At 41.9% G+C, this 18,889-nt stretch overlaps 1 pseudogene; it reads left to right on the top strand.

The window, feature by feature from the left end:
• Window positions 1–13,147: 13,147 nt before the first annotated feature.
• On the top strand, window positions 13,148–15,661 carry LOC131743358 (asparagine synthetase [glutamine-hydrolyzing]-like; annotated as a pseudogene).
• Window positions 15,662–18,889: the final 3,228 nt, after the last annotated feature.

Genomic DNA, 18,889 nt, shown 5'->3' with positions numbered 1-18,889 from the left:
GTGATTCTCCTTAGATCCTATCTGTTTTGTCTTATAGAAGTTATCTTCTTGAACGGCAGTTGTGGCAGAAACTACTTGTTCCATAATATCTATTCTCCACTCCTTTCTTTAGTAAAAGAGCTCCTGAGCTTTAGCTGAGCACGTGGCCACCCAGCTAAAGGCTGCACTATCCACCCTCCCTAACAACAAGGTGTGGACATGTGACTAAGGTGTGCTTTATGGAATGTAAGAATTGTGCCCTTAAAGAGTAGAGGCATGCCTTCCACTTCCTCTTCCCTCCTTCCTGAAAGAAGACATACTGGTGGGTGCTGGAGCAACCATCTTAACTCGTGAGATAGGAGCCCCATGTTGAAAATAGCAGAGCAGGAAGATAGGAGGAGACAAGGTCCCCTACTCTGTGGAGTCATCTTATCAGTCTTCTACTGCTTAATGCATGGACTGTTACGTGACAGAGAAATAAACTTTTATCTTGTTTAAATCATTGTTATTTCTGTCTTTACTACAGCAGCCAAAACTGTATCCTAATCAACTCACAAGTGAGGTACTGACAAAATGAAACCTGATGTATGTGGTCATAACTTAACGGTGACCACCCCAATACAGCAGAGCAGAATCTGAAAGCTGATGACCCCTGTTATGCCGTGGTACCTCTTTAGTAAAATGGCTGCTTTCAAAGCCTGGGACAATATTGTTTTTGCTTTCTTTGATATAGCCTGTAATTCTAATACCATGTTTTCAAGGGAATATAATTGCCAGTTTTGAGGTAAACAGTTCTACCTTCTCCGAGCTATGCCACACATTTTGGGATGTTTATCATCTCCAAAACCCACTTCCTGTTACCAATGTCTGAAAATAGTTGTTTCATATATTTTGTCCAATTTTCTATTTATCTATAGTGGAAGGGAACCAGCTACTCCATCTAGAACCAGTCTGGAACCAGTTACCCTGCCTTTGCTAGAAATAATAAATTTCCTGTCAGAGTTCTGAAAACATTTTACATCATCTTCTAGCTTCCAGAGTTGCTCTTGGGAAGTCAGATGCCAATCTCCCCTGTGATCCCCCGTATCCTGTTACAAGATACTGCCCTACTGTTGCATGGTGTGCTTGGAGCCGAGGGAAGCCGGGGTGTGAATCAGGGAATCATGAGCAATAAATAGCAAGACTGCACTCCACCTAGAGACCCTGAACTTTGAGCTACACACATATATTTGGCTCTCCCTGAGTTGGGAGCACTTACAGATGAGGTAAACTGGAGTGGAAATTATGTTTCCCCAAATCCTCTGCCCTATATGGTTCCTGGTTAGAGTTAACCAAAAGAGGACCTTGTAAGATATTTTAAAAGCAGGACCGGGGGCTTCCCTGGTGGCGCAGTGGTTAGGAGTCCTCCTGCCATGCGGGGCGCGGGTTCGAGCCCTGGTCCAGGAAGATCCCACGTGCCACGCAGTGGCTAAGCCCGTGTGCCTGGAGCCCATGCTCAGCAACGGGGGGAGCCACTGCAGTGGGAGGCCCGTGCACCGCAGCGAGGAGTGGGCCCCGCTCACTGCAGCTGGAGAGAGTCCGCGCGCAGCGACGAAGACCCAACGCAGCCAAAAATAATAAATAAATAAAATAAATTTTAAAAAAGAAAGCAGGAGTGAAGTGGCAGCCACTACTCCCAGATTATTACTGTAAGGTAAGGAACACCGTTTCCTGGAAGACCGCGTGTCCTCAGCCTCCACTCTGCATCCAGCTTGTTTTTCCCAACTGCTAGCCCTGCTGACCACCAGCAACCCCAGGCCCAACACCAGACACTTGGCTGCAGACCCACAGAGGTGGTAGCTGTCCAGAAGCAACTGCTTCTCATGACCCCTTTCTGAGAGCCTTCCTCACATTCCTATCTGGCAGCCAGACATGCTTAGCTTCTCTGCTACCCCCCTTATCCAGCCTGTCCAACTTGTCTACCAATGCTTCAGGCAGACTCTTGTAATCACTCTTTCTCTGCCAGGAGCCTGTAGCCACTGATGAATGTGAGTATGTACTGCGGGAAGGGAAAATAACCAAAATTTTCAGGGATTACTGGACTCTAGCTCTGAACTGATGCTAATTCCTAGAGAGCCAAAATGCTATTGTATTCCCCCCGTAAAAGTAGAGTCTTATGGAGGTGTGCTTCCTTGGCTGAATCCTGACTGTTCCGCTATCGCGAGAAGAGTAGCCGGGCGTAACTCTCTGAGTGATGAAGGGGTGGGCTGTGGCAGAGACTGCTGGTGGTCCCCGAATACCCACCTTCCTCTTGCTTCTTTAGTAAAAGAACTCTCACAATTAGCTGGGTACATGGCCCTCAGGGAATAAGGACATTTGCCAACTTCCATCACAGCAAGAGTGGCTAGGTTACTAAGTTTGGGCCACTGGGATGTAAGCAAAAGTGACATGGGTAACTTTGGGGTTGCGCCCCTGAAGGGAAGGGGCACGCCCTCCACCTTGCCTTCCCCTCTTCCCAGCTTGCCAGAGTGCGGGCATAATGTTGGGGGCAAAGTTGTCACCTTAGATGATAAGAAGGAAGTCAGGCGTTGAGGAAGACAAAACAATGTCCAAGGAGCTCGAAGGTACTGACACTATGGAGCTGCTATATCAGTCCCGGAAAGTTTTGCTCAGATTTTTAGGCAAAAGAGAAAAACACTGTATCTTATTTAAGTTACTGTGTTTTGTTTTGTTTTGTTTTGCCTTTGTTACAGTAGACAAATGTGTACCCTAACTAATAGAACACAACTCTATGCCTTTGTTCTCTCCACTTAAAGTTACAGATTGTACTCAGTAACAAAAACAAAAACAAAAAACAATCAAAATATAAGCAGAAGACCTAAATAGACATTTCTCCAGAGAAGAAATACAGATGGCAAATAGGCACATGAAAAGACTCTCGTCATTGATACTTATCAGAGAAATAAATGCAAATAAAACTATGATGAGTTATCACATCATACCAGTAAGAATGGCTATTGTCAAAAAGTTTACAAATAATAAACGCTGAAGAGGGTGTGAAGAAAAGGGGACCCTCCTACAGTGTTGGTGGGAATGTAAATTGGTGCAGCCACTATGGAAAACAGTATGGAGGTTCCTTAAACAACTAAAAATAGAGCTACTATGTGATCCAGCAATCCCACTTTGGGGTATATATTCAAAGGAAATGAAAACAGAAAATTGAAAAGATATCTGTACTGCCATGTTGAAGCATTATTCACAACAGCCAAGATATAGAAACAACCTAAGTGTCCATCAACAAATGAGTGAATTAAGATATGGCATATAAAGTGAAATAACCCACAGGGAGAAGGACAAATACCACAAGATGTCACTTATATGTGGAATCTAAAAAATAAGAAAAAATGTCAAGCTCATAGACACAGAGTAGGAAAGTGCTTTCCAGGGGCTGGGGCAGGGGAGGAAATAGGGAGAGATTGGTAACAGGGTGCAAACTTTCAGCAATAAGATGAATAAGTTCTGAGGATCTAATGTAAAACATGGTGGCTATAGTTGATAACACCATATTATATAACTAAAATTTGCTAAGAGAGTAGAACTTAATTGTTCTCACCATTTAAAAAAAGTTATATATATGACGTGATGGATGTGTTAATTACCTATATGGGTGGAAATCCTTTCACAATGTATACATATATCAAATCACCACAATGTAGACTTTAAATATCTTACAATTTTATATGTCAATTATACCTCAATAAAGCTGAAATTTGTAAATAGATAAATAAATAAAACTTTTAAAAATACTCCTCAAAACTGTCAAGGTCATGAAAAACAAGGAAAGACAGAAACTATCACAGACCAGAGATGGCTAAGGACATATGATGACTAAATGCAGTACAATATCCTGGACTGGATACAAAAACTAAAAACTGTAAAAACTACTGAAATTCAAATAGAGTCTAGAGTTTAGTTAATAATAATGTACCGGGGCTTCCCTGGTGGTGCAGTGGCTGAGAATCTTCCTGCTAATGCAGGGGACATGGGTTCGAGCCCTGGTCTGGGAAGATCCCACATGCCGTGGAGCAACTGGGCCCGTGAGCCACAACTACTGAGGCTGCGTGTCTGGAGCCTGTGCTCTGCAACAAGAGAGGCCACGATAATGAGAGGCCTGCGCACCACGATGAAGAGTGGCCCCCGCCTGCTGCAACTAGAGAAAGCCCTCGCACAGAAACGAAGACCCAACACAGCCAAAAATAAATAAATAAATAAATATTTTAAAAATAAAAAATAATAATGTACCAATGTTGTTTCCTTAGTTTTAACAAACGTACCATGGTAACATAAAACATTAACATTAGGGGAAATTATGTGAGGAGTGCATGGGAACTCTGTATTTTGTCTTTACAACTTTTCCATAAATCTAAAATTATTCAAAAATAAAAAATTTATCACCATAAAAAAAGGATAATTGAAAGGTAGATAAATAGGGAGAAAATATCTGCAAACGAAGCAACTGACAAGGGATTAATCTCCAAAATATACAAACAGCTCATGTAGCTCAATATCAAAAAAACAAACAACCCAATCAAAAATTGGGCAGAAGACCTAAACAGACACTTCTCCAAAGAAGACATACAGATGGCCAAAAAGCACATGAAAAGATGCTCAACATCACTAATTATTAGAGAAGTGCAAATCAAAACTACAGTGAGGCTTCCCTGGTGGCGAAGTGGTTAAGAATCCACCTGCCAATGCAGGGGACACGGGTTCGATCCCTGGTCCAGGAAGATCCCACATGCCACGAAGCAACTAAGTCAGTGCGCCACAACTACTGAGCCTGCGCTCTAGAGCCCATGAGCCACAACTACTGAGCATGCATGCCACAACTACTGAAGCCTGAGTGCCTAGAGCCCATGCTCCACAAGAGAAAGCACCACAATGAGAAGCCCGCTCATCTCAGTGAAGGGTAGCCCCCACTCACCACAGCTAGAGAAAGCCCGCATGCAGCAACGAAGACCCAATGCAGCTGAAAATAAAATAAATAAGTTTATATATTAAAAAAAAAAAAAAAAAAAAAACTACAATGAGGTATCACCTCACACCAGTCAGAATGGCCATTATCAAAAAGTCTACAAACAATAAATGCCGGAGAGGGTGTGGAGAAAAGGGAACCCTCTTGCACTGTTGGTGGGAATGTAAATTGATATAGCCACTATGGAGAACAGTATCGAGGTTCCTTAAAAAAACTAAAAATAGAACTACCATATGACCCAGCAATCCCACTCCTAGGCATATACCCACAGAAAACCATAATTCAAAAAGATACATGCACCCCAATGTTCATTGCAGCATTATTTATAATAGCCAGGACATGGAAGCAATCTAAATGTCCATCAACAGAGAAATGGATAAAGAAGATATGATACATATATACAATGGAGTATTACTCAGCCAAAAGATATCTGTTCAAAAAGAACAAAATAATGCCATTTGCAGCAACATGGATGGACCTAGAGATTGTCATACTGAGTGAAGTTAAGTCAGACAAAGAAAGATAAATAATATATGATATCACTTATATATGGAATCTAAAAAAAAAAAAAGGTACAAATGAACTTATTTACAAAACAGAAGTAGAATCACGGATGTGTAGAAAACAAACTTATGGTTACCAGGGTAAGCGGGGGAGGAATAAATTGGAAGACTGACACATACACACTACTATATATAAAATAGGAAACTAATAAGAACCTGCTGTATAGCACAGGGAACTCTACTCAATATTCTGTAATGGCCTATATGGAAAAAGAGTCTAAAAAAATAGAGCGAGTATATGTATATGTATAACTAACTGATCCACTTTGCTGTACACCTGAAACTAACATAACATTGTAAATCAACTATACTCCAATAAAAAAATTTTTAATATGTAAAAAGGGCATTACCGGGGACAATTAACTAAATGTACATGTGACTGGATTAGATAATTGGGTTTTTCTATGCTAAATTTCCTGCTTTTGATACTTGTACTGGGGTAATGTAAGAGAATGTCCTTGTTCCTAAAAATATATACTTTGAAGTATTAAGAAGAAAAACAAAGAAAGGTAGATAAGTGGATATTCTAGGTAAAGGACTTACAAGCAGAGAGAATAGCATGTGTATGATGATGAGCTGTGGGTCCAGCAGCATGCTTTCGTATCACAAATGGTATGACTTCAGCAAAGGAAGCATTTACAGACACAACTGAAGGAACAGGAAAGGGCCAGATCCTGAAGAGAGTAAATATTATACTACAGAGTTGGGGGTTTTTATCTTCGAGGCCAGAAATCACACTGTGGCACAATAATGGGCCACATGTGGCACAAGGCTAAGTTCGGTTTTAGCCCTGGTTGTGTGTGTGTGTGTGTTAAATTGAGTTAGTTAACTATATTCAAAATATGGTAGCTTTCACATAAAATTCCAAATTTTCTACTTCTCTTGAGAGATCAGAAGACTTAACAATGCAGGGATTCCCCAAAAACACTCAAACGCTTCTCCCTTTGCCCACCAGGTCCTTTACTCATCCTCATCAGCTGCTTGTGTTTGGGGTTTGTTTGTTTGTTTTTAAATTTTTATTGGGGTATAGCTGATTTATAATGTTGTGTTAGTTTCCGGTATACAGCAAAGTGAATCCGTTATACATATACATATATCCACTCTTCTTTTTTTTTTTTAGATCCTTTTCCCATATAGGCCATTACAGAATATTGAGTAGAGTTCCCTGTGCTACACAGTAGGTCCTTATTAGTTATCTATTTTATACATAACTGCCTGTGTGTTTTATCGATGTTCTTTGAGGTAAGAAACCTGAAGCATCTTAATCCAGGAAGTGATACTGTATATACATTTTAGAAAGTATTGTGCATCATTCTAGAACTAGAGAAAAGTATCCACATGAATAAATCTCACAAATATAAGATGAAGCAAAAAACAAAACAAAAAATAAATAAAAGGAAAACAATCTGCAGAAGAATACATAGTTTGATACCATTTTTATAAAAGCTTTAAGATAGGGCTTCCCTGGTGGCGCAGTGGTTGAGAATCCGCCTGCCGATGCATGAGACACGGGTTCGTGCCCCGGTCTGGGAAGATCCCACGTGCCGCGGAGCGGCTGGGCCCGTGAGCCATGGCCGCTGAGCCTGAGCGTCCGGAGCCTGTGCTCCACAACGGGAGAGGCCACAACAGTGAGGCCCGCATACCACAAAAAAAAAAAAAAAAAAAAAAAAAAAGCTTTAAGATATGTGAAACAATCTCATATTATTGAAGACCACATACATAAATAATAAAGGATGAAATAATGTATGGGAATGCTGGTCTATGAATTTGAGAGACAGGTTGCCCTTCTGGAGGGAGGCTGTATTCATTTCCTAGGGCTGTCACAACAAAATACCATAGACTGGTAGCTTAAACAACAAAGCTTTTTATCCCTCACAGTTCTGGAGGCTAGAAGTCCAAAATGAAGGTGTTGGCCAATTCAGTTTGGGGAGAGAGGTCTCTTCCTGGCTTGTAGACAGCCGCCTTCTCATTGTGTTTTCACATAGCCTTTCCTCCATGAATGTGTGTGTAAGGAAGAAGAGAGAGAGCTCTCTGGTGTCTCTTCTTACAAGGTCACTAATCCTATCAGTTCAGGGTCCCACCCTTATGACTTCATCTAACCTTTAATTACTTCCATAAAGGTCCTGTTTCCAAATACAATCACACTGAGGGATTAGGGCTTCAACATAATAATTTGGGAGAAGCCCATAACACTTTCCCATGAGGGGCCACACAGAGCATACTCTTGCCCCAGCAATAAAAATGCATATGTGCAATGTTTCGGCCCAGGGAAGACTACTAAAGATTCAGTGATCAACGTTCTTATTGGGAAGTCTAGTCATGTAGGTACTCTCTGCCTAGCACATACCAAAACTCCAGATTCCCAGAAAGAAAGCAGGCATTCCACATAAATTATTGAACACTGTACACTGTTTGCACAGTCTGAGTATAGTGGGCCACCCTTATCAGTGGGCAATAGTGGGAACACTCCCAAAATCCAGCCAAGGCCAACCCTGCAAGCAGGCCCTTCTAAAGATAGTCACTTCAGGTTTGCTATGTTAACTTATGCACACTTACCAATGACCCCCTCAGCTCTGCTTCACTGCTCCCATCTCATGAATAAAGATTACTGAGATAACCCAATTGCTAAGCACTGAAACGGGTTCAATAATTGTCAATAAATTATTTTGTTTCTAGGTTTCAATACCATTATCAATCAAGGACAATCACAGTACACTTTATGACTTTAAATAGTCCCTGGAGATTCGTCGATGTCCTTACTGTCCAGAACATGTTCTCTCCCAAGGTAATCATTGATTATACCCTTCTAAGTTAATTGTGTATCATATTTCCAGAGAGGATCCCACCCTCTTCCATTCCTGAAGTGCTGATTAACACAGCAGGTAAGCTCTCCAGTCTTATTACCATAGCCCAGACAGTTTGGCGACCATCTTAATCCTACAATGGGGGTGGAAACACTTTAAAGCATTGTCAAAGATATTTCTAGAGTGTATCCTACCTGCCTGCAACAAAATCCTGGGCAAACTGTAAAGACAGAAAAGAGAATAGAGGGCTTCCCTGGTGGCACAGTGGTTAAGAATCCACCTGCCAATGCAGGGGACACAGGTTCGAGCCCTGGTCAGGGAAGATCCCACATGCCCTGGAGCAACTAACCCCATGCGCCACAACTACTGAGCCTGTGCTCTAGAGCCCATGAGACACAACTACTGAGCCCGTGTGCCACAACTAGTGAAGCCCAGGTGCCTAGAGCCGGTGCTCTGCAACAAGAGAAGCCACCACAATGAGAAGCCCGCGCACCGAAACGAAGAGTAGCCCCCGCTCGCCACCAACTAGAGAAAGCCCACACACAGCAACAAAGACCCAAGGCAGCCAAAAATAGATAAATAAAATTTAAAAATTTAATTAATAAAAAAACTAATTCCCCATTTTCCCCTCCCCCACCAGCCCCTGGCAATGACCATTCTACTCTGTCTCTATGAATTTGACTATTCTAGGTATCTCATGTAAGTGGAATCAATATACAATTGTATCAACAGATGTGAGTAGCTTTTCCAAAACATCCTTCAGAACAACCCTATTCATTCTTTAAAACTCAGAAGCTTCATCTTCTGAAAGAGACATCAGAAAAAGCCTGCCCTTGACGGCAGTGGAAAGGACCTTACAGGCACTATTAACAATAGTAACACAACAGTTAAAGTCTGTGGCTTCGATTCTTGTACCCTTGGAGAAATAAATCCCTCTTGAATCAAGAAGACTGTTCCTGCCGGAGACCTCAACCTGAGAATTCTTAGGAATCCTCCAGAAGCAGAAAACAGCCTTCACTCAAGACTATCAACAAAGTAATGACTGTGTGAAGGAGACAGCCCAAGACATGGAAAGTCAAGGAGCTGGTGCTATATATTGTTAGACTTCAATCTGTATGCAAGATTTCTTAATTTTCCTAGATATTTTTCTTCACCTCTGTTGCTTTAAGGTTCTGAATTGTTGATTAGGTCTTAACTATGGTATCTGTAAGCAACAGTTTGCTGGAGCCAGATAGAACCAGCTTAGGAGAATCAATTGTTAAATTGTCAGGAATCTTGCCAGACAGTTGTCAAATTCCTAGTAGCTGAAATCAGCCTGTGGAAATATGTACACAATGGAAATCAGAAAACACTACAAATCATGGCCCCGCTCACTCCCGCTCTCCCAGATAATATGCTGTTAAACATTTATCAACACACCACTGCCTAAAAGGCACCTATCCTTCATGTTGCCCCTTGGATCCTTAGTCACTGCTAGGCATATGTCCAATACTGGCTACAATCTGCTTATGACATGGCTAAAATATACAATTAAACCAACTGTTGAGTTTGTATTCACTTTGCTTTGGGGACCACCCAGCTTCACTTGGTATCAGTTCCTAGGTATCAGATGGTTCCCTAGGTAATTGGACTTAACCACTAAGTGACTTTTTAGATGGCAAACACCTCAGTAGGCCAGACAGCAAGAAATCTGAAACTCAGGACTTCCCTAGCGGTTCAATGGTTAAGACCCTGCACTTCCATTGCAGATGGCACGGGTTCAATCCCTGGTTGGGGAACTAAGATCCCACATGCCAAGGTACAGCCAGAAAAAAAGAAAAAGAAATCTGAAACTCTTATCACATTGTACTAGAAAGGGAGATTCCTATCTCCATCCTGTGGACCTTTCATGGGTGCTAGTCTTAGCAACTAAATTTTCATAGTAACAGGGTTTCAAAAAGAAGTAAGAAAAAGATGGTGGATATTCAGAGGTTATCTCACCTTTACACACCTTATGAGACTGGCACGCCACTTAAGCTCAACCCTGAGCTCTTTTGCTTTAGATCTAGCTCATGGTTTCTCTACTATGAATTTAGTCACTGGTGCTGGACCAATCTTGGTAAGGGACACCATCACTCAAGGCGGCAAACACTTACTTCCCATGAAAATTTTGGGCTGAAAACTAGCTGTCAGTTCCTCTCACACCTTGTATGGCTCCAAAGCAGGATGTTTCCTATTAGAGGGAGATGGGAAGATGCAGAACGCTCGCTTCTCAGTCTTGTCTGGGAAAGGTGGGCCGCACGGCTTGTCAGCATAACCCAGGGCAACTCGGCCCCAGCCTGTGTGTCTAACGTCCGTCATTAGAAAACTAACATTCCCACACACGCGGTGTGATCCCAGTTGTTCGTTTCTAGGCACAAGCTGCCCTCACTCTGAGTACTTAAATGTATCGACCTTCTGGAATTTCAATTATAATATAAAGGCTTTTCTCATGTCCAGGTTATAAAGAGATGGACATATGTTTTTTTCTTAAACTTATATTTTCATTTTTGTACATCGAAATAACTCATCTATTTGGAGTACATTTTAATGTTAATTAAGGGGAACATAAATCCAAATACATACTTTTTCCAAATGACTCTCCAGTCGTGTCAACAACATTTTCAACTTTAAGTTAAACCTTTCCCTCAATGATTTAAGATGCTACCTTTGTCATATGCTAAATTTCCATGTGTACTTGGAACTATTTCCATTGGTTTGTCTATCTAGTCAGGCATCAACACCACAATGTTTTAATTATAGGGTCTATAATATTTTTTTAATATGTGGTAAGGCCAGCCCCCTCTCATTGCTCTTCCTTTTGAAGACTTTCATAGGTATTCCTGCTTATTTATTCTTCCATTTGAAGTTTAGGATCCAGTGCCAGGAAAAGTTTTGCTGGTATCTTTTTTGGGAATTACGTTAAATTTATATATCAACCTGAGGAGGAGGTCTGACTTATTTATGATGTTGAATGGTCCTATCCAAGAACAAGGAATGTTTCTATTTTTGTTTAATCCTACTTTTGTGATTTTTCAGGACTGATTCAAAATCTTCTTCATATAGGCTTTGTGCATAATCTTTTAAAAGCACAGTGATCGGGCTTCCCTGGTGGCGCAGTGGTTGAGAATCTGCCTGCCAATACAGGGGACACGGGTTCGAGCCCTGGTCTGGGAAGATCCCACATGCCGCGGAGCAACTAAGCCCGTGAGCCACAACTACTGAGCCTGCGCGTCTGGAGCCTGTGCTCCGCAACGAGAGGCCACGATAGTGAGAGGCCCTCACACCGCGATGAAGAGTGGCTCCCGCTCTCCGCAACTGCAGAAAGCCCTCGCACAGCAACAAAGACCCAACACAGACAAAAATAAATTAATTTATTTTAAAAAATTAAAAATATAAAAATAAATAAATAAAAGCACAGTGATCCCGTTCTCTATGTGACTAGGTCAGTTGAATATGACTAATCATATCAGCAACTCTTCTCTTTGAGGTGAGGCAATGGGCTGACAGAAAGGGAAACAGAAGAGCAAACACCTTCTACATCTTACTTTCCCTGATTTTAATTCCATTAACCCCACTGAGAGTTTGCAAATGTGTACGTTGCTGGCTATGCTATTATACAGAACTCATTGAAACCCTGTCTTTAGTAAGCTTTACTGGACAATATGGCTGTGCAGAATGCAAGATGGGAAATAGACTACAGTGAATCTTTGGATCTAGTGTATAACAGGGCTTTGGAGTTCAGCTATTTTATGCTCAATTCAGAGACTTCTGAAGAGACACCTCATCTGCCCAATGACCTGATTCCAGAAAGAGTGAAAGGAGAAACATCAAGCGTCCGGAAAATGGTTTCCCAAAGGTGAAAGCAGGACTTCCCTGATAACTGTGTTAGCTGCCTCTCCTGTGAGAGATAGCTGTACTCCAGGTTAACCCTAGGCATGCTTTAAAACCTACTAGCATAACAGAGTATATAAAATCAGGAAGTATAGGAGGAAAGGAAAAGGCCAATTGCTTTCCTCAAATCCTTGCAGCCCCTCTCAGCTCAGAGAACAAAGGGGTCTGTTATGGAGGACCAGAAGCAATCTTGTGTTGATAGGTTCAGCCATCTCTTTGCTGGCACAATCGTCTTAGCCTCTATGGGATCCTTGAGTTTCCCACAGATTGGCAAAAAAATAAAAGGCCTCCTCTTCCAAAAGGTGTCCACTGCTTTGAATCTTTCCTAATACCCTTATTCTATCTTGAAATGTACCAGAACATTCATAAAATGGGGAACTATGTACCTGTAAAAAGGAATAAGGAAAATCTCTACATACAACAGTGGAATGATTGCCAGGATATACTGCTTAGAGAAAAAAATCAAGGTAGATAAACTATGTAAGGTTGTTAGCCTTTATCTAAGAAAAGAGAACTATAGATACACGGAGACTTCCCTGGCAGTCCAGTGGTTAAGACATCGCCTTCCAATGCAGGGGGTGTGGGTTCGATCCCTGGTCGGGGAGCTAAGGTCTCACATGCCTCGCGGCCAAAAAACCAAAACATAAAACAGAAGCAATACTGTAACAAACTCCATAAAGACTTAAAAATGGTCCACATCAAAAAAAATCTTAAAAAAAAAAGAGAACTACAGATACAGATACACAGATATGCTTATATTAATAACAAAAAATGGAGACGGTCCACAGCCCTTGTCTCTACTCCTGACAGCCTGGTCAGTTCATGCCTGGAGATCCTGTAGCTCCACTGCACCATGTGCGGCATTTGGACTCTTTGGTAGTGATGAATGTTCCTCTGATCAGTGTCTGAGTGATATGAAGATTGCACACAAAGGTCCAGATAGACACATTTCATCTTTAGAATGGCAATGGCTATACCAACTGCTGCTTTGGATTTCACTGGTTGGCAGTAGTTGAACAACTGTTTGGAATGAAGCTAATCTGAGCAAAGAAATATCGTTAATTGTGGGTCTGTTACAATGGTGAGATCCATAACCACAAGGAGATACAACACCATTTTAAATTTGATCACCAGACCCAAAAAAATGGTGAGATAATCCTTCATCTTTATGACAAAGGAGGAACTGAGCAAACAATGTGTATGTTAGATGGGGTGTATGCATTTATTTTATTGGATACTACCAATATGAAAGTGTTCCTAGGCAGAGAGACACCTATGCAGTCAAACCTTTCTTTATAGCCATGACAGAAGATGGATTTTTGGCTGTGTGTTCAGAAGCTAAGGGTCTTGTTAATTTGACGCACACGACAACTCCTTTTTCAAAGTGGAGCCTTTTTTTCCAGCACACTATAAAGTTTTGGATTTAAAGCCAAATGGCAAAGTTGCATCAGTGGAAATGAACACTGTAGAGATAACTTCTGTCTGCCCTCTATAACAGTGTAGAGAAACTATTCCCAGGTTTTGAGATAGAAATTATGAAAAAAGGACTTCTCTGGTGGCACAGTGGTTAAGAATCCGCCTGCCAATGCAGGAGGCACGGGTTCGAGCCCTGGTCCAGGAAAGATCCCACATGCCACTGAGCAACTAAGCCCGTGCACCACAACTACTGAGCCTGCGCTCTAGAGCCTGCGAGCCCAACTACTGAAGCCTGTGCGCCTAGAGCCTGTGCTCCGCAACAAGAGAAGCCACCGCAATGAGAAGCCCGCGCACCGCAACGAAGAGCAGCCCCCACTCACCGCAACTAGAGAAAGCCCGCGTACAGCAAGGAAGACCCAACGCAACCAAAAATAAATAAATTTTAAAAAAAGAAAAGTAAAGAACTTATGAAGAAAGGTGAGGAGAATTGGAGAGAGTAAGTATGGACAACTCTTTTAAGGACTTTTGTTATAAAGGAGAGTGAGAAATAGAAGAGAGATATTACAGCATGTACAGATATGCATATGCTATAAATGATATCCAGTAGACAGGAGAAAAACTGATGATGCAAGAGATAGGGAACGTCCTTAAACTGAAACTCAAACAACGTATACATCCTGTGATTCCACTGGAATAAAGTAATTAATGTTTGTCTACGGAAATAGATTTATTCATGTTATTTTTTCTACCTCATATACATGCATATTTCTGGATCCTTTTTGACAATGTTACTAAGAGACGTTTGATGACAGACAGAAGGATTGGATGCTTTTACTTATTTATTTATTTTTTTTGTGGTACGCGGGCCTCTCACTGTTGTGGCCTCTCCTGTTGCGGAGCACAGGCTCTGGACACCCAGGCTCAGCAGCCGTGGCTCACGGCCCCAGCCGCTCTGCGGCATGTGGGATCTTCCCGGACTGGGACACGAACCCATGTCCCCTGCATCGGCAGGCAGATTCTCAACCACTGCGTTACCAGGGAAGCCCCCATGGATGCTTTTAATTAGGGGACTTGGATTCCAGCTTGGCTGCTGTCACCGTGTTGAAGCAGCTAAAAGTGACCCAAGTATAGTAGGCTCCAGACATTTGCAACTGTCATGGAAGACAGTCTCAATTTACTGGCTGCTAGAAAGGTGGCAAATCGTATTGGGAGGGAATATCATGAAGTCTTTTTTAACTCTTAGTAAGGCATTCGGGTCCTGGATGAAGTCATATTTTACTTGGAAACTTATGACATTACAACAGCCCATGCTTCAGTAGATAATATTTAATTTCCAAGTACATTTGGAAGAGCACAGATACCACAGTGATCTTCTCTGGAGAAGGTTCAGACAAACTTACACAGGGATACAAATATTTTCACAAAAATTTCTTCTAAAAAGGCCAAGGAACAGAGTAAGAGATATCTGAAAGAACTCTGTTTGATGTTCTCCGCACAGATCAAACTACGGCTGCCCATGGCCTTGAACTGAGGATCCCATTCCTGGATCATTGATTTTCTTCCTATTACTTGTCTCTGCCACCAGAAATGATAATACCAAAGAATGGGATAGAAAATATCTCCTGAGAGAGATATTTAAGTACTCGAGTCTGATATATGAAGAGATTCTCTGGTGACCAAAAAAAAAAAAATCCTTCCGTGATGGGATAGCCTCAGTTAAGAATTTCTGGTTTAGGAGTTTACAGAAATATACTGAACACCAGGTCGATGATGCAACGGATGGCAACTCCAGGAAAAACATGTCCCTTCAGTCCTCCTAAAACTAAAGACGGCTACTACTACCATCAAATCTTTGAATGCCACTATCAGGCCAGGCTGAGAGGCTGACTAATTCCTGGATGCCAAAGTAGATCAATGCCACTGACCCGTCTGCCTGTACTTTGACCCATTACAAGTCAGCTGACAAAGCTTAGGCACTCTCTAAGCTACAGATTGAAAGTGTTTCTTCTTCTTGTGAAGGGTAGCAGGTTTGGGGGCAGTGGGTAGAAGTAGCAGTGAGGCTCAACCAACCGGACTTACTTGGGCATTAAAAAAAAGAGTCTCGGGCTTCCCTGGTGGCGCAGTGGTTGGGAGTCCGCCTGCCGATGCAGGGGACGCGGGTTCGTGCCCCGGTCCGGGAAGATCCCACATGCCACGGAGCGGCTGGGCCCGTGAGCCATGGCCGCTGCGCCTGCGCGTCCGGAGCCTGTGCTCCGCAACGGGAGAGGCCACAACAGTGAGAGGCCCGTGTACCACACACACAAAAAAACTTTATCTATAGAAATGGCTGTACTCTTTTTCTTTAACTTTTACAAACCCATCTTTCTGTGGTTACAGAATTGATTTCCAATCATGATATGGATCAGTCAGATGAGAAAAAATTTCTTTCCTTCTTTTTATTTTGAGATATGACAAGCAGACTTTTTTTTTTTTTTTTTTTTTTTTTTTTTTGCGGTACGCGGGCCTCTCACTGTTGTGTGGCTCACGGGCCCAGCCACTCCAGGGCATGTGGGATCTTCCCGGACCGGGGCACGAACCCGCGTCCCCTGCATCGGCAGGCGGACTCTCAACCACTGCGCCACCAGGGAAGCCCAACAAGCAGACTTTAAGGTAAAAAATATTCCTGAAGATAAAGAGGGATGCTGCTAGTGATGATAGAAGTACCAATTTGAATGAATATATAATAAACCTAATTTCTATTCAGTGATAGAAATCCCTTTTAGATAAATGTTTTGTTTTGTTTTCTCCCAACTATTGGCTAGTCTGAAGTTTTTTTTTAAAATAACAGCTTCTGGAGTCTGTCATACAGAGTGAAGTAAGTCAGAAGGAGAAAAACAAATACCATATGCTAACACATATATATGGACTCTAAGGGGAAAAAAATGTCATGAAGAGATTAGTGGTAGGACAGGAATAAAACACAGACATACTAGAGCATGGACTTGAGGATATGGGGAGGGGGAAGGGTAAGCTGTGATGAAGTGAGAGAGTGGCAGGGACATATACACACTACCAAATGTAAATTAGATAGCTAGTGGGAAGCTGCCGCATAGCACAGGGAGATCAGCTCAGTGCTCTGTGACCACCTAGAGGGGTGGGATAGGGAGGGTGGGAGAGAGGGTGATGCAAGAGGGAAGAGATATGGGAACATATGTATATGTATAACTGATTCACTTTGTTGTAAAAGAAAAACTAACACACTATTGTAAAACAGTTATAGTGCAATAAAGATGTTTAAAAAATAAAAATAAATTTTAAAAAATAATAAAAAAATAAAATAAAATAACAGCTTCATTGAATTTTAATTCACATACCATCCAATTTACCTATTTTAAGTGTACAAATCAAAGTGCTTTTTTTTTTTTTTTTTTTTGTGGTATGCAGGCCTCTCACTGCTGTGACCTCTCCCATTGCGGAGCACAGGCTCCGGACGCCCAGGCTCAGCGGCCACGGCTCACGGGCCCAGCCGCTCTGCGGCATGTGGGATCTTCCCAGACCGGGGCACGAACCCACGTCCCCTGCATCGGCAGGTGGATTCTCAACCACTGAGCCACCACGGAAGCCCCTCAAAGTGCTTTGGTATATTCACAGACTTGTGCAATCGTCACCACAATCAATTTCAGAACATTTTCATCACCCCCTGAAAAAACCTGGTGCTCATTAGCAGTCATGCATACACCCCACTCCAATCTCTAATCCTAGGTATCCACTGATCTATTTTCTCTGTATATTTGCCTCTTATGGACATTCCCTGTAAGTGGAATCATATAAGATGTGGTGCTTTGTGATCTGGCTGTTTTATCCAATTACAGCATCAGGCTCAAAGTCCAATTTTTGTGATCTATATCAGATCCAGTGCAGCTCCTTTGGTGTGGTCAGACCCATGAACTAAAATCATCTGCCTCACGCACACCCAACGTACAATGGTGAGAAACGGAAAGGATAAGCATAACAAAGAGTCCCATCATATAGGAGGAGAATGGGAGACACCTAACAGTTACTTGTTCACAGCACTTTCGTAATTCAGCTAGGCAATGTTGCCAGGATCTTCTACTCTGGTGGCAGAGAATGTCCCTTGATTAGGATCCTGTTGTCTCCTTAGGAGTGGCTCCTAGTTTATTGTTCTATACTGCCCTTGGCTACATAGACTCAGATCCTGGTCAGATCCTCCCCGAGGAAACAGCCGTAAGTGTGTGTCCCTGTGCTACTTCCCTATCCCCCTTCAACGTCTCATCTGCTCAGTGCCCCCCAAACCCTCATCTCTTTAAAGATTCTTATTAAGCAAATTCTCCTGGTATTCATGCTACCAGAAAAGTAGGCAAACTAAATTGCGTATCCTCTATAACGTTTACTATCTAAAACAGGATTCACACACATTCAAAACACCAGAAAAATAGGAGAGTAGCTATATAGGCTATATAGTAAACCACATAACTCAGAAGGCAGCTTAGAACACCCATGGTAAGTGGTAGTTGAAGAATCCTGAATATCCTCTGCAGTTGGAGCCCGGTTAAAACCTATCGTAATTTACTTCCTAGAATAATCACACTGGGTCTTCCCTCAAAGCCATTTTTTAAAAAGGATGGGAGAAACTGAGAAACACCATCCAATTCAAGTCCTGCAGCACCCTCACATACATTCCACAGTATTCATTTGGCATTTAAAACAAAAAACGTTTCTCCCACCCTACCGATCCACCTGGCTCTCCTTTCCTCTCATCTCCGGCTTTGTCTTCTACTCTGAAGCAGCAACACATTTCAGCTCCCAGTGACACCTTTCCCAATTAAAATTATAACCACTGCATTGAACAAGCAAGATTCAAGGGATGAAATTAGAAGGTAATTTTACTTGTGTTCATGTGTCCTCTTAAATTTTTTTTCCAGAAATGACCTTAAATATATGAAAAGATATACACCTTCTCTCCTAATAAGAAAGATGCAAATTAAAATTACATTGAGATGCCATTTCTCACCTATCAAACTAGCAAAATTCCAAAAGTTTAAAATGCATTGTTATTGAATCTGTGGGAAAACAAGCACTCTCATACATTGCTGGTGGGATTTATAAGGGTACAACTTCTATGGAGGGTCTTTTAGAAATATTCACCAAAACTGCAAATGCATTCACCCTTGATCTAGAAATTCCACTTTTATTTTTTTTTT

This window comes from Kogia breviceps, chromosome 16, assembly GCF_026419965.1.
Source record: "Kogia breviceps isolate mKogBre1 chromosome 16, mKogBre1 haplotype 1, whole genome shotgun sequence".
Taxonomy (NCBI): domain Eukaryota; kingdom Metazoa; phylum Chordata; class Mammalia; order Artiodactyla; family Physeteridae; genus Kogia; species Kogia breviceps.
Note: the sequence above shows the minus strand (reverse complement) of the source record. Positions and strands in the feature narration are given on the sequence as shown.